An 18,074-nucleotide genomic window follows, 5' to 3' on the forward strand; every position below is an offset into this window, starting at 1 on the left:
CCGATCATACTTACCTGATATATTTTATTTATTTCACAAAATACAAACACTTTTCGCTTACATTAAAGTCATAATATCGATTTTCATCATCACTGAGGTTGAACTTTTCCCATTTTACTAACGTCTACGAATCCACCGCTCAATCCGCCTACGAATCCACCGGATTTCCACGTCTACGAACCAGCCTGGTCTATGAAATCACCTACAGCCAAGTATCTATCGCTTGAATCAAAACAAGAGGTAATTTGTTGGAAGGTTAATGTGTTAGGATCAGTAAATGAAATCTGTCCCTTCCAAAGCCCTGAATTTACAGTGACAACTGACGCTAGCCTAGAAGGCTGGGGGCAGATTTAGGACATAGTGTTGTAGGAAGATGGTCTGAGGAAGAGAAAGGTTATCACATTAATGTGTTGGACTTAAGGCTGTTTTGATGTCACTCCACAGCTCTGTCGCTAACAAACGTTTTCAATGGAAAACATGTACATGTGCTTTCAGACAATACTACAGCTGTCTCTTATATTCAAGCTATGGAATACTGTTATATGTTTATTATCAAAATGTTTGCAGAAAATTGAAGCTGATAGAGCTAGGGTGATGATTATTGCCCCATGGTGGCCTACACAAGGTTTGCTCATTTGTTCTAATTATTGTGTTGTAGACCTTTGATGTTGCCTGTACGAAAGGAAATGGTAACCAGTGTGGAAGGTCTCCCACATCCATAGCCAGGAGGCTGAGACTGACAGCCTGCCTACTGTCCGGTATTGTTTCACACTGAGAGGAATTTCTGATGACGCAGCCACGTTCCTTGTCAAATCTTGGAGAAAAGGAACACGCAACCAGTATGCATGTTACCTCACAAGATGGAGAAAAAATTGTTCTCAAAGGAAAGTTGATTTCAGTTGCCATCTTTAGCAGATGTGTTAGATTTCCTACTATCGCTAGTCAAGGCTGGACTGAGTTATAGCTCTGTGCACACTGCAAGATGTGCATTATCTACTATTGTATTGCTTAATGATCAACCATGTGGTAGTCACCCAATGGTATCTAGGTTCCTTAAAGTTCTACAGTCACATAATTTCTGTCTTATTTTCCGTTGCTTATTTATCGAATGGAAACAATTTTATCGACGTATGTACAGTGCCGTGAACTCCTTTAGCATGGCGGCCTATGGGATTGTGCATTGTGGAACCATACATAAGTTGATAAATGTGATGTCATTAGTTAAATAGTGGTCGGAAAATTGAGCTGAAATTATGTGCGCAGAGCAGAGATGATTTCACATTTGCCTGTCACATTTTACAAAGATACATCCTAAATTCACTTCATGAAAATGATGTATGCTACACTGAAATAACATGTAACTCTGTGGAAATAACGTCAAGTGTCCGAATATAACTGGCACGAGTCTGTATAGCAATGGTAACTAATAGTAATACTTACCATGAAGTTATTTCCGCTCTAAACTTGCGCCGAGTACTCAGTAAGCTGACGCCGTCTCTCATATCGCGATACAATATCTGTTACATGCCAAAGATAGGATAACTCAATAGCTTCGAATTAACAGACATCCACAATGTAACTTTTCATTATTCAACATTTCATAGACGTACGCGCTGCATTTTTGTGAAAACTTAACTGAGGATCTTCCTGAACCATTTTATGTAGTTTTGTAAGACAATGCTGGAGAGAAAACTGAAATTGGATAGTTTTGAAGGAAATGACTTTTCCACACTTATTATCTGCGTGTAGTTAGTATATGATATTATCAATATTCGATGGAAAATAACGGTACACGTAGTCTAAAGTTTTCTTTCGCCGTTTTTCCAATACAACCTCGGCTTGTTCTACACGACAATGCAGTTTATTTTAACCTTGTCAGAAAATTGTGAGGGCATGAAATATTCTCATATACATTATATACTCATGCCAATAATGGTTATCACCCCCTTCAATTTTTTTAATTGGAGACGGGGTGTGGGGTGGGGGTGTGAGGTGAGTGTGGGGTTGGGGTGGGGAGGGGTGACAACCATTATTGGCATGAGTATATATCACCGAAATACCTACATGTGCATGCCGGTAACTCATATATATATCACCGAAATACCTACATGTGCATGCCGGTAGCTCATATATATATCACCGACATACCTACATGTGCATGCCGGTAACTCATATATATATCACCGACATACCTACATGGGCATGCCGGTAAATCATATATATATCACCGACATACCTACATGTGCATGCCGGTAACTCATATATATATCACCGACATACCTACATGTGCATGCCGGTAACTCATATATATATCACCGACATACCTACATGTGCATGCCGGTAACTCATATATATATCACCGACATACCTACATGTGCATGCCGGTAACTCATATATATATCACCGACATACCTACATGTGCATGCCGGTAACTCATATATATATCACCGACATATCTACATGTGCATGCCGGTAACTCATATATATATCACCGACATATCTACATGTGCATGCCGGTAACTCATATATATATCACCGACATACCTACATGTGCATGCCGGTAACTCATATATATATCACCGACATATCTACATGTGCATGCAGGTAACTCATATATATATCACCGACATATCTACATGTGCATGCCGGTAACTCATATATATATCACCGACATACCTACATGTGCATGCCGGTAACTCATATATATATATCACCGACATACCTACATGTGCATGCCGGTAACTCATATATATATCACCGACATACCTACATGTGCATGCCGGTAACTCATATATATATCACCGACATACCTACATGTGCATGCCGGTAACTCATATATATATATCACCGACATACCTACATGTGCATGCCGGTAACTCATATATATATCACCGACATACCTACATGTGCATGCCGGTAACTCATATATATATCACCGACATACCTACATGTGCATGCCGGTAACTCATATATATATCACCGACATACCTACATGTGCATGCCGGTAACTCATATATATATCACCGACATACCTACATGTGCATGCCGGTAACTCATATATATATCACCGACATACCTACATGTGCATGCCGGTAACTCATATATATATCACCGACATACCTACATGTGCATGCCGGTAACTCATATATATATCACCGACATACCTACATGTGCATGCCGGTAACTCATATATATATCACCGACATATCTACATGTGCATGCCGGTAACTCATATATATATATCACCGACATACCTACATGTGCATGCCGGTAACTCATATATATATCACCGACATACCTACATACCTACAGTGCATGCCGGTAACTCATATATATATCACCGACATACCTACATGTGCATGCCGGTAACTCATATATATATCACCGACATACCTACATGTGCATGCCGGTAACTCATATATATATCACCGACATACCTACATGTGCATGCCGGTAACTCATATATATATCACCGACATACCTACATGTGCATGCCGGTAACTCGTATGTGTGGACATCTGGAAGGCATAACAAACAATGTTATTGTCGAAGAGAAAATATTTCCAACTTTACTGCTAAATGGAAACACATACGAGTACATATTTCTTACCTATTTCAAGCCTATTTATCATAACGAAAGACGGATATTTGGGATAATTGATATTAAAATACATAAGTATGTTTACCAAATGAAATAAGATTAGGGTAATTATTAATGGTTCGGAAACCAGGCTTGTCTCCACTTACATCTGAAAAGTGGACGTTGTGCGAGAATTTCGTTTGCGCTGCAATGGGTCTACTTACGGCAATACAATTACACAAAAATGGAGAATATCATATTGACTACCTGATGGTGTGGTATCAAATGCAAATATTAAGGCGAAATAAAAAATGACTTCCATAGGTGCTATCTGAAAGTTTGTTATGTTTTAAAAACAGTAAACGTCTCCACTTGTTGTTTTTTAAACTGATAAAGGCACATTAGGACATTTTGGTAAACTCCGAGCCGACCTGTCCTTGTTGTACCCATTAATGTCGAGCGCCAGGCAGGGACCAAGTACCATATTTTAACTTCTTTTGGTATGCCGCTGCCGGACGGACGCTCTAACCACTACACCACGGAGGCGGTGGTACAGCATAAGAAAGAAAGTAGGAGCGAAGTGGATGGTCCTATTTGATATGAAAATTTGTTGTCCTTATATTCCTGTATTCTCTTGCTTGTGTAGATGTATTTTGACTGATGTGGCACCAAATGACTCAAGTTTAGTTGAGGCCATGGCTTTTTCTTGTTCAAGTCAAGTCTCTGGCTTGTTTCCAGCAAAAAAACAAAACCCATAGAAAACGTCGTTGTGTGTTAACTGGGTATGTGGCTTTGTGTATACTCATACAATACAAGATGCAAAGAAGCTCCCAGCAGGGGCGGATACAGCTTTATGAGAAAGGGGTGGGGGAAAATTTCAATGGTCATTTAATAGACTTTCAGGACGTAGGTGTGTGTGAGTTGGGGGCGGGGAGGGTTGGGGGTGGCGTTGGCACCGCCTATACCTCAGAGTTGGCACCATGCACATTGTGTGTGAGTGAGTTTAGTTTTACGCCGCACTCAGCAATATTCCTGCTATATGGCGGCGGTCTGTATTTAATCGAGTCTGGATCAGACAATCCAGTGGTCAAAGGCATGAACATCGTACTACGCAATTTGGTTACGATGACTTCGGTAAACCAAGTCAGCGAGCCTGACCATCCGATCCCGTTAGTCGACTCTTACGACAAGCATGGGTTACTGAAGATCATTTCTAACCCGGATCTTCACGGGTCCATCCACTGACAGGTGACGTAGCTAGGTCCTCAGTGGTGGAAGTCAGACAGTGTTCATATATATAGTGTTTGATTGTTTTCATCATTTTATCTTTCGGGTGGCACATAGTCTATCCGATGGGGTAATCTTATCTAACATCCCACAGTTTCAGTCATGTAAGTCATTGCTGATCGATACTCAATAGCACAACGGAAGACCATCTGCTAGTCTTTAAAACTGTGTTTACTTGGCTCTGTTAGACCGCAAATAGAATATTTTTACGACGGCAGTCCGGTTATGGTCACTTATGTCTATCTTGAAGTATGTACCCCTTCACCCTCTAAAACATATGTATCCCACCTGCACGCTTCATCAAAGTACATCCATGTCCCATTACATGATAGAACGCCTCCGTGGTGTAGTGGTTAGAGCGTCCGCCCGGAGAGCGGAAGGCCGCAGGTTCGATCCCCGACCGCGTCATACGTTAAAATATGGTGCTTGCTGGTCACTGCTTGGCGCTCGTCATTAATGGATACAACAGGGACTGGTCGGCTCGGAGTCAGTATAAATGTAATGCGTCTGAGTGGGGTATTCATGCTTCACTGCGGCATGGTATCTCAGTTGGCTAGCCTATAAAACCAACTTCAGTCTGGGCTAGTACAAGCAGCCGCACATACACATACACTGACTGACTGACTGAGTTTAGTTTTACGCCGTTTTTTTAGCAATATTCCAGCAATATCACGGCGGGGGACACCAGAAATGGGCTTAACACATTGTGCCCATGTGGGGAATCGAACCCGGGCCTTCGGCGTGACGAGCCAACGCTTTAACCACTAGGCTACCCCACCGCCCCCATACACATACACACGCATGCACGTCGTCATATGAGCGAAATATTCTCAAGCACGACGTTAAACCCAATTTCACCTCACTTCACCATTATGTGATAGAGCTCCTAACAGTCCAAAGACCAGCAATGATTCCACGCCATGAGCTGTATCAGGAAAGCGTTATAATTTAGTAATGTTTTAAACCCAAAACAAAATAATATACGAATTGTGAAAATGTTCGCACTACTGCCAATTAATAAATTTCAATGTAAATGTAATGTCTATCTTTTAAAAAAATGATAAATATTGTCCATCGATCTTTCGTAATGTGGTGAAAGTAAATCATACCATATATTTATCATTTATCCAAACTAGAATAATCCTCAAACGTATCTTTTTCAATATAGATTTACTTGTATCGTCAGTAGTTATCAGCTCTTATTTGTACGAAACTAGAGCTTCATGTTTCGTATCCTAGTGGATATTCACTCCTGTCACAAACATTGTGAAGGTCATCCTTGTAGCTTTATAAACAGGCTTTGAATGACATAACAGTTGTAACGATTGTTAACGTGTTGCCCCTTTTTTGGAATTCTGGGCCATGATGTTGGGTAAATATTGATTCTAGTTATAAGTTCATTATTTTGACGTCCATTCATTCCTTATCTATACTTCCTGAAATAGTTATCATCTACATTGTGAATTATCGCACATTTCCGCCATAATATGTCACAAATAATTGAACGGACTATATTATACAATTGCCAGTAACAGGAACGAGGAAAGCGTTTATAAACTTCCTCAAAACGCTGGAAAACTCGCGGCGGTCTGTAAATAATCGAATCTGGACCAGACAAGCCAGTGATCAACAGCACGAACATCGATCTTCGCAACTGGGATACGATGACATGTGTCAACCAAGTCAGCGAACCTGACCACTCAATCCCGTTAGTGGCCTTTTACGACAAGCATGGATTGTTGAAGATCTTCACGGGTCGTTCGGAATAGCCCGACAAGAGTGTTCGGAAAAGACCCACGTGAATGTCATGGGTGTCCGGCCTGACCGACGAGAGTTGAAAATGTATAAATATCTATCAGATTTTCTGGACAGAATTTCTCTTTATGCGTGAATATGATGCACATTTAATTGATTGTTGTATATATTAATCATTGTTTAATGTAATAAAACACAGCAGGAATTAGTCGGGATATGGGTGTAGCTGTTCGGTAATACCCGACACCCTTCTACATGTGTTTAGACTTGACAGTTGTCCTCTTCTAATGTACGTTAACAGTGATAGCTACCCACGTATTGAAATAACTTTGATATTGTGTAACAGGTGTGAGTGTTAGATTACTGTCATTGAAATGTATGCATACAACCGCGCAGTGTAACAGGTCATGATGACATTCTTCGTGTCAACGGGTTTGGTTGTACTTATAGCGCACATATCCACGCACTAGTGCATGCTCAAGGCCCTGGAATTTTTTCCCTCGATCATTGGATGTCAATCTCAACGGCACATCAAATTATCAATCTCAGCTCCCTGGGGAGCATACAACTCTTGCTGCCACAAGGCATACCGAGTTATTGCGGCTTTCCCATCCTTACGAAGAACCCATTCACAGCTGGGTGGACTGGGGCACATAGTCACAGTACTTTGTCTAAAGCTTACTCTACGTTGCCGTACCCGCAACTAGGTATTTCCACGTATTCATGTGACCACCATCTGGTCATATACCGACGGATTCGTGGGTTCTTTTAAGTGCACAGGGCTGTGTACTGTACACTAGGGATTGTGAAAACACTGAAAGAGTCTGCACACAAAGTTGACTGCAAGGTTTTACACCCGGTCACAGGTGGGCTCGATCCCGGCACCTCATGCCCACTGGATCACTAGCCTGGCGCCTTAGCCAGCTCGCCCACCACGCCCCCTTATAGTGTTGTCTGTAATCATCTTGAGTTCCTAACCTAAACAAATTTAAAGAAATAGCAATAAATAAAACTATTGGTGTGCATGGCCAATCATTAATATTCTTGTGACTGTGTGTGTGTGTATCAAGGAGGACAATATGAGGAATTTAAAACACTATCTACACAGTATGTCTACAAGAAGACAATATAAGGATTTGAGAACACTATCTACACATTATGTCTATTAAAAACATTCCTGCTGGAAGACCTGAGAAAGTAAAACTCGTTCTGCAAAGGATTCAGGAAGAAACACTCACCAGGGATTTACAACCATCTGTGTCCTTGTTATCATTATACGGGATTTGTTTGATACCCGCGCTTCCGGTACCATGTACTCTCTGCCTGTATCCTTATTCATCATGCTTAGCCTAATGGTTAAAGCGTTGGCTCGTCACGCCGAAGACCCGGGTTCGATCCCAACATGGGTATTATGCGTGAAGCCCATTTCTGGTGTCCCCCGCCCTTATATTGCTTGAATATTGCTAACAGTGGCGTAAAACTAAACTCACTCACTCACTCACTCGAGTGCGTAGGACCATGTTTCTTCTTAACGGTCGGTAATGTATTATGTTTCTGTTGATGTAAAATCTGAGGCAAAAACATTTTCTCACAGACGATCCAAAGGCCTGCCCCTAAGGTACTTGAGAACTTGATGAATTTGTTGGTTCAGGCGAGTGTGCACGGGTTCGCCGAGTGTTGTAGCTTAGACATTTGTCCTTCGCATCAAGCTATGCTTCACTGACGTTGTAAGGAGTAGCTATATATAAATTAGTTCGTGGCACAGTTTGACGAATACTGAGCTTATAGTACTTTCCAAGGACACACTGCGCCGGGGAGGAAACCCAGTCGGTCGCCTTGCCCCTCTGTCAGTATTCAGTATCTACCCTCAAATAACAAACACACACACACCCCACCACCCCATCCACTCCCTCCCTCCTCCACCACCCACAATAGTCAGCGGCGTCACAGCTTTACAGACACCATGTATGTCAAGTATGCAGTGATTTGTTCAGCAGGGGATCACATAAATATCTACTGAGGACCCCAGACCTGACAACATGTGTTTTTAATAAATCTAATTTTAATATATTACTTGATATGTACTTCAGCTGTACAACTTATTGCATTTTGTCTTGCATTCCAATGATTCTACTAGGGTTTGAAAGAAGTTCAGATGTATGTTGAGAAATTAAACAACAACTAAACACCCTTTGACACTAACACGTAAACAAGTTAAGAATATTTATTTAAAAAATCTAAACCAATAAAAATACGCCAACGCTTCTGTATGTTGACAACCACTTATACTAGCACAAGTACACTACAACGTATACCGGCTTGTTGACAATTCAAGTTAACCACTGATACTTTGATGTGAACAAGTTAACTGCCACTGTTCGCAACACTCAACATTCATTCAAGGTAACTGTAACTTTGGTGAGAATTTGTTTTATTACTCGATCTTTTGCAGAATTAATTTGAAAACTCATTGGAATATTCCTTTACAGCCAACAACCTCTGATACCTATGTAATATATACAAGTTAACAATATCTGATTCCTACATGTATACAAGCTCTTGCCCTCTGAAACCTACATACAAGCTCACAACCTCTGATACCTATGTAATATATACAAGTTAACAATATCTGATTCCTACATGTATACAAGCTCTTGCCCTCTGAAACCTACATACAAGCTCACAACCTCTGATACCTATGTAATATATACAAGTTAACAATATCTGATACCTACATGTATACAAGCTCTTGCCCTCTGAAACCTACATACAAGCTCACAACCTCTGATACCTATGTAATATATACAAGTTAACATTATCTGATTCCTACAGGTATAGAAGTTAACAACCTTTGATACCATCGTGCATAAATGTTAACAACGTCTGATACCTATGTTTGTTTATACCAGCTACTAGTATCTGATACTGATTTAGTTTACAAGTGCATAATATTATCAATACTGATTTGGTTTAGAGGTGGGGGTGAGGTGAAATGGGCTTTAACGCCGTACGTAAGAACATTTCGCTTATATGACGACGTGCATGCGTGTGGCTGTTTGTACTAGCCCAGACTTAAGCTGGTTTTATAGTGCTAGTCACCGAGATACTATGCCGCAGTTAAACATGAATGCCCCAATCAGACACATTATACGGACTCCGAGCCGACCAGTCCTTGTTGTACCCTATAATGCCGAGCGCCAGGCAGGGACCAACAAGTACCACATTTTAACGTCTTTTGGTATGACGCGGCCGGGGATCGAACCCGCGACCTTCGGGCGGACGGTCTAACCACTACACCACGAAAGCGGTCGATTTCGTTTAGAAGCGCATACTATTATCAATATTGTTCAAGCTTTACTGTAAGTCTATCAGCGAATTATTGACCTGAATACAGAGAGAGAAGTACATCCTCAGACTAATACCCAGTACCTGTCTTAAAGTAGCAGATCATGTACCGTCTGAAATACACCATCAGGAACTTGAATCTAAGTGTTTTCTTTATATGGCGGTAGCCTAGTTGTTAAATTGTAATACCATACTTGTCAAGTCGAAAAATCGGGCTGTATTAAGTGTGTGGAGCGGCCATGCTGTTGACAGAAAATACCTCCCACTCTTCACTTCACCTCCATAGGCCTTTCTCGGACGGGTAAAACTGAATCTTAAATATCAGGTAATCTGGGTGCATCTATCGATACAGCGTCAATATAAGTAATGCTGGTACTCCACAAACATGAATAGTGAGCCTAGATCAATTCACTCCACGCGCTCCCCCCCCTCCTCCTTCTCCCCCCTTGTCACTGTTCCTCCCACTGTATATATAACATGTAACTATATGACACAGTTGGGAAACAACTATTGCTCGTGCGTGGCCAACACAGCATCAAGTGTGCTATCAGAGGCTTTCACAAACCGTGTTGTCTGTCTGGTGAATAGAACCGCCTGCAGCACGCCTCCACGTAAAGCAGCGTAATTAAGCAGTATCATCAGTATAAGGTGAGCCTCGTTAAAACAATTGTATCATTTGCATAACTTTCTTATACGCAGATTCAGAAGGAGGTGACGGGTTGCTCTCTGTCTCCTTTTGAAAGAAATTAGGGCAAAGGTATGTTAAATGTAAATCTGTCGTATGATTAGGACACATTTTGGTTTTTGTGTCAACACATGATAACACGATTACTGAATTGCCAAATAACTAAACCCTTCCTTCATTTTCCGATCTGTCAGCATTTTCTTGACCCGTGTACATCGCACAAGAACAAGTAGACCGCACCTTGTAGGGCTAGCGTTGCCCAGGGACAGGTATGAGGGGCAGAGATCGCCTGACACCGAGATAACGGAGTTTGTTTACTCGTTTAATAACGGATGGTCATCAATAACATCGATTATACGGCACCGCCATTATCATGTTTAGTAGTGGAACACACAACCACTTCACTGTCTTGTTTTATAGGTGTAGCCTTTATCTATTAGTCTCGCTCACAGTTACTGAATCGGATCATTTTCACTTCCACCAAGCCCTCTCGGTTATGTAAAAGCCCCAAAATGAAGTAAATTAAGATTTACTAAAGTGCTGATTCTACCATCTCACTTGGGCTCGCTTTTGGTTTTAATGGAGTTATTTGTTTCTGTCAAAATTATGTATTTTAAGAGACTGGGCACCAGTCTACACACAAGCTGTGCGTCCTGGTGCTGCAGTCATGCATGCATTAGGTCCCGTTTGACCTAATTCGGGTGCAGTGTTGTGCAACGAATGCAGTAACAGCAGTTGCAGTATGAAAAAGCAACAATGTCAGCGTCAATTGTATTGAGACGTCAGCTGATGTCGTAAGTCGGTTTTCCAACATGCAGATAATGATCTTTTAAAACTAGTCTCAAATACTTCAAACAAGTGTTGTTGTAAACTGTAAACTACATGCAGCTGTTTTGTTTGGATTAGTTGTTGTTGTTGTTGTTGTTTAACGCCGCACAAGCACGTAGATAAAACGCAGACGTGTTGAAATTGTTTCTGCTGAACTGTAGGTTGGTTCGACATGTCACGATGTGATCATCGCTCCAATGCACCTAAGTGATTCGTCAACCGAGTGGATTGCACAGGCGGTGAAAGTTGTATTGTGTTGAATTTGTTTTGTGTTGAGCTGTCCGTTTGTATTGCACGTGTGAATGAGGAACCTAGCGTATCATTACATTGAAATCAATTTGAGCTTAATATTGTTCCATGGTCAATGGGGGCGGTGGGGTAGCCTAGTGGTTAAAGCGTTGGCTCGTCACGCCATAGATCCGGGTTCGCATCCCCACATGGGTACAATGTGTGAAGCCCATTTCTGGTGTCCCCCGCCGTGATGTTGCTGGAATATTGCTAAAAGCGGCGTAAAACCAAAACTCAGTCAGTCAGTCCATGCTCAATATCGCAATGTTGATGAAAATGTTATTATATGGAACTTTGTTTCACATTTTTTATGATAACTTCTGTTATGTAAATAAAATTATTAAAAAACAATCGATATGACCGGCCACAAATATGCTACCATTGTCACCAGAATAGACAAACTGGAGTCGATTTCATGTGGTCCTGCTGTGATTCTGGCCTTTATATATACTGCTCGACTTCACTACATGACCAAACCAATGCCACTCCGACGGATGTCAATTCATGGGCGGTGGGGTAGCCTAGTAGTTAAAGCGCTCGCTCGTCACGCCGAAGACCCGGGTTCGATTCCCCACATAGTTACTATTTGTAAAGCCCATTTCTGGTGTCCCCCACCGTGATATTGTTGGAATATTGCTAAACCCATACCGGTCACTAATTCAATGTCAGTACTACTTCCGGCTGCGAAGCCTCGTCATAAAATGACTGTTATCAACTTGTTATCAACTTTCCTATCAAAGAGGGGGGCGGTGGGGTAGCCTAGTGGTTAAAGCGTCCGCTCGTCACGCGGAAGACCCGGGTTCGGTTCCCCACATGGGTACAGTGTGTGAAGCCCATTTCTGCTGTCCCCCGCCGTGATATTGCTGGGAGATTGCTAAAAGCGGCGTATAACTATACTCACTCACTCACTCACTCACTCTTATCAAAGACTCACTGACGTAATGCAGCTGTAGTGTCCCTGCCTTTCATGTTGTACTTTCCATGCATTTCACATAAACAAGCTACGTGGCTTATTGGTCAGTCGGTGTACTGAAGTATCTGTCCCTGTGTAGCATGTGTCACGTCCGTGTGAGATCACAGTGCCGTCACGACATGGGGTGTCACTGTGTCTCTGTGTGACGTCACACACCATTGTTCTTAACAACATGGAGCCTGCCATGGGCTCTTCTCGTCAAACCTTTTCCTACACTTCCAAAGTGAGACATTATATAAAGAGAGTTTCATACACAGTTTTTACATTGGTTTATGCCCTTATCAAAAGTTCAAATCGGATATTTTTACTTACAATTCTTGGACATCAGGATTTCACAGACATCACAGTAAGTGCTACATTCGCCACTGCAACTGGCAAACAACCGAACTGCTGTTTTCGAAACTAACAATTAGTCTACGAAAATTTACGCCCTTTGACATCACAAAAGATATCCACATTTAAAAGGTGCCCCATTGAAATAAGATATTCAGAACCTAAACATGAGAGAAAATTTAATCTCGTTTTAAGTCATTTAGGACTTTTGCATTACATACGTGGACATTTTAGAAAAATGTAGGACTGTAAGATAAAACTTCAGAAAAATCTAGGTTTATTTCATTTAGGGCTATTGCATTACATACGTGAACGAAACAGAAACAAATGTAGGGACTGTAAGAAAGACTAACTAAACTCTATTCATGATTAACAGGGACTGTGGGGTAGCCTAGTGGTTAAAGCGTTCGCTCGTCAAGCCGAAGACCCGGGTTCGAATCCCCACATGGGCACATTGTGTGAAGCCCATTTCTGGTGTCCCCCGCCGTGATATTGCTGGAATATTGCTAAAAGCGGCGTAAAACCAAACTCACTCACTCTTTGCAAACTCACAGGTGACTCTGACGTAGCTTTATATGGTTAATACAAGGCTACCGTTAAGGACTGGCTGCTATGCAAGTGAGGAAATCTTTCAACGTAACTGTTCAAACGTAACCCGCATTATAAAAACGCATATTCTATGGGCTGTACAAATGTTTATTTAAACGATTTTCTGATAATTACAAACTGCAAAGAAACAATATTGACAAACTTTATGGAAAATCACTGGAAGTGGAACAAAATTGTCCTCAAAGACACTTCCAAACACGACAAGAAATCACCTCATGATAAATATATGAAAGAAAGACTAAATTAGTCCTCTTTGAAAAGAAACACATTCTGCATCAAAGTCTCCAGTCGAGCAGCTCAAACATAAATGTCTCACTCATGATTAACAATTGTTTAATAAGTTTAGTTTACCGGTATGTGTCTCATTGCGGACATTGAGGTCTCTATAGACATGTATGTCTCCAGCGGACTGTGTAACTATGAAGCCGTCTGAGGTCCCCTGATACAGAACGGGGATATTCTAAGGCTATCCGGCAAGCCATTGATATATAATTCGCTGACGCTTGCAAATGTCATGTGGAAACACGATTTTAATCTTTTTAAACACAACTATTTTAAGCGGGTGAATTAAATTATAGTTAGCGGCCCTGGCATATAGAAATCTCAACCATCACTTTTCTTAAGTAAACTTACAGTATTTAGTTAGGGAAGATTGTTCTGTTGTAGCTTTTAGTTATCCTAGGCAAACGAAAATCAGCGATCAGTGAAAAGAGTACCCGAATGTCACGCAATTCGCGTGCAACGTTTTCTACCTTTGGTAATGCGCATGTTTTTCGGCGCAGCTCTGCCTCCGTTCCATCTTGTGTTTTTGCCTCAACTTCGCCATTGTTTTGCTGATTACTAATTGTGCATCTAAATGTGCATTCTTGTAGTATATTTAAATACATATATCATATTTTACTGTACAGGTTCTTACATGGCCCCGAGAGACCAGTGAACAACGTATTTATCTTACGAACACCTCAATGTTAATTTTGAACTGTTTGAAGCACGGGTATTGGATCATAATAAGGAGTACCGGAGTTAGGCAACAGCCCAAACACTACTCACACGAAGTACCAAACGAATTCCAACAGTTCGGCATTTCCAGCGGGTAACATAGTAAATGTTACCCGCTTGTAAGCGGGATACATTGATTGTCTTAGCCAATCAGAAAACGACATTTATGTTTGAGCTAAGGTAAATTATGTTAATCAGCAGGCCCGGTGTAATTGGGCGACGTTGAAGGGAGATTGTCGTCTCCGAAGTCCGCGTCTTGTTTTTATAAGGACCTGATGAGTAGCGTCCACTCTTCCAGTCACTGCTAGGCCATGCGTGGTCGACCTGCTACTGGTTGTCTCCTGGTGGTCACCGCTGGACGCTCGACTGGAGACTTTGATGCAGAATGTGTTTCTTTTCAAAGAGGACTAATTTAGTCTTTCTTTCATATATTTATCATGAGGTGATTTCTGGTGTGTTTGGAGGTGTCTTTGAGGACAATTTTGTTCCACTTCCAGTGATTTTCCATAAAGTTTGTCAATATTGTTTCTTTGCAGTTTGTAATTATCAGAAAATCGTTTAAATAAACATTTGTACAGCCCATAGCCTATGCGTTTTTACAATACGGGTTACGTTTGAACAGATACCTTGAAAGATTTCCTCACTTGTATAGCAGCCAGTCCTTAACGGTAGCCTTGTATTAACCATATAAAGCTACGTCAGAGTCACCTGTGAGTTTCCAAAGAGTGAGTGAGTTTAGTTTTACGCCGCTTTTAGCAATATTCCAGCAACATCACGGCGGGGGACAGCAGAAATGGGCTTCACATATTGTACCCATGTCGGGTATCGAACCCGGGTCTTCGGCTTGACGAGCGGACGCTTTACCCACTAGGCTACCTTACCGACCAAGGACGCTATAGCAGTCTGTGAGGACGGGTACACTTTTCTTGACATTCTTTCAGTCATTTTTTAGGATGCGACCATTACGTGGAAGTAGCTTCTCAATGGTATCATAGGCTACGTGATTATGAATGGTGAACGCTTGAACCTACGGGTGTGCTCCAGTCACATAATAATAATGATAACTCTAACATCACTTGAATCAAACTTAGGAATTGCTACTCTCAAAAGTGGGTTTATGTGACACTCCTAAACAATTCCCTGCTAAATTCCCGTAATTTATCGCCAACCTTACTTCAGTAGTCCTCGTTTGTGTTTGTGACTGGAGAGGTTGCCTAGGTGTTAAACAATGTAACGTCACAGTATTTCCCTGTGATCGATGACGACATTGATGCGATGTATGAAGCCTGTCGTAGAATATAATGAATACTAAATATTCATTGAACATGTAAGGAGGTATTCCCTTAGGGGAACAAAATATATTTGGTTAATAGCAAAATGATGTCAAACTATTGAAAAACTGCAGAAAGTATCATATGGGCATAATTTTTTCACGTAGTTTTTCACGTAGCCACCAAATGCTGAACATGGGTCTGTCGGTCGGGAAAAAAACCCTAAAAAGACCCAACTTAATAAAGACAAAATTATCCGAATAATGTTCTTGATTCCCATTTATTTTAATGTAATTCTTATTACAATTTCTCGCGTTCTTTGGACTTGTGGCAGCGACTGATCTTAAGATAAATATTTTATGTGACGAGGAGGTACGTTTTAGGTTCGAGTCGGAGGTGTTGGAATGAAAAAAAGTTGGGGTTGTTGTTGTTTGTTGTTTTTTTGGGGGGGAGGTGGTCGGCAATAAAATTAGAAGGGTCGGTTGGGCGATTAGAAACACACCAAAAAAATGCTTCCTTATGTGATTGTTGCTATATGTAGGAGGTCAATGGAATTATTGTACTGTGGTATTAAGTTTATGACTGGACCATTAACCAGCAGCTATCACTGAATACTTCTTATGTTCGTACCTTCCACTGAATACTTCACTGAATACTTCTTATGTTCGTACCTTCCATTATCATGCTGACAATGGGCTGGCTGTGTTGAGAGTAATATGGGGAATGTGTGTAATAGTAGCGGAAAGGATCATTACATGTTGTGTAGTCTTGAATACATTTTCTTGATTTAATTCAAAACTAGGTTTAAGGAAAGGTAGCTGGGCGATAGGAATGTTTGTTAAACGTAATGTAGTCCCACTGTGGAAGTACTGTCATCAAAGTACATTTGTGACGTCATTTCATTGTCTGCTCGCTCCATTACCTTTCAGGAATGGAGCGATGTGTACCAGTTTCAAACTTAAGACTTCATTTTGTCATTTACACATTTAATTTTGATAACAGAAATATTACAATACTTTGAATGTAATTGAAGTAGGGTAATATCCTCGTAGCTCTCCATTCCCTAAAAATAATTGTTGTGGCTGGTATTTTGGTTTTGTACTTTACCTGTTGTCAGGTGTCGGGGTGTCTTGTCCAGTGTTTGTTTTACCTCTATACATACAATCACAATCTACAGCTGGCCTATAGATAACGGCGTTTTAAGGACTGGTTCATGTTGTACAGCCAATGTGTCATCAGAGTGACACTGTCAGGATAATTATAACAGGGTAACAACAAACATTCAGGGCATTACTATTCGACACTTGAAGTATACCTGACGTGAATGGATTGGAATGTTCACATAATTAGATTATACGAAGTATGATTAGTTAGGACAAGTAAAACTGTCTGGGGTATTTAGGATCAAGACTTACGTGCAACAGTGGGAAAAGTTGACTTTTGCGACATTCCTCTCGATAAATGTATTTGAATGATATCAAAACAATTGTGAGGTACATGTTAGAACGGATTTGATATCGACTGGTTGCAATAATTGTTCAAGGTACAAGGTAACACGCTCTCAGGTGTGTTCACACTATCAACCACAGGTTTCTCTGATTTAAAAAGCTGGCACAAAAATGTGAAAAACTAAGACATTTCTGGTAACATTCACTCACTTGATGAATTATATGGACTATACATCGGGCAATGGGGCAGCTTGGACGTTAAAGACGATATAACGGGGCAATGGGTTAGCTTGGACGTTAAAGATGATAATACGGGGCAGTGGGTTAGCTTGGACGTTAAAGATGATAATACAGGGCAGTGGGTTAGCTTGGACGTTAAAGATGATAATACGGGACAGTGGGTTAGCTTGGACGTTAAAGATGATAATACAATGGGGGTAGCCTGGACGGGACAGTGGCAATTAGCTTGGACGTTAAAGATGATAATACGTTAAAGAATGTATACAACGGGACAATGGGGTAGCCTGGACGTTAAAGATGATGCAACCGGGGCAATGGGGTAGCCTGGACGTTAAAGATGATATGTACAACGGGACAATGGAGTAGCCTGGACGTTAAAGACGATGCAATGGGGTAGCCTGGACGTTAAAGACGATATGTACAACGGGACAAT

At 41.1% G+C, this 18,074-nt stretch overlaps 1 protein-coding gene across 2 annotated transcripts in view; it reads left to right on the forward strand.

The window, feature by feature from the left end:
• The first annotated feature begins 10,449 nt into the window (after positions 1-10,449).
• LOC124259034 (protein-glutamine gamma-glutamyltransferase K-like) overlaps positions 10,450-18,074 on the forward strand; it is a 31,635-nt gene continuing 24,010 nt past the window's right edge. For both annotated transcript variants that reach the window (XM_046693114.1, XM_046693116.1), the window contains exon 1: positions 10,450-10,615. The gene's annotated coding sequence lies outside the window, so the exon portion shown is untranslated. The remainder of the gene's footprint in view (positions 10,616-18,074) is intronic.

Source organism: Haliotis rubra, unplaced genomic scaffold (assembly GCF_003918875.1).
Source record: "Haliotis rubra isolate DU_JTF1 unplaced genomic scaffold, ASM391887v1 Scf708, whole genome shotgun sequence".
Classification (NCBI taxonomy): Eukaryota; Metazoa; Mollusca; class Gastropoda; order Lepetellida; family Haliotidae; genus Haliotis; species Haliotis rubra.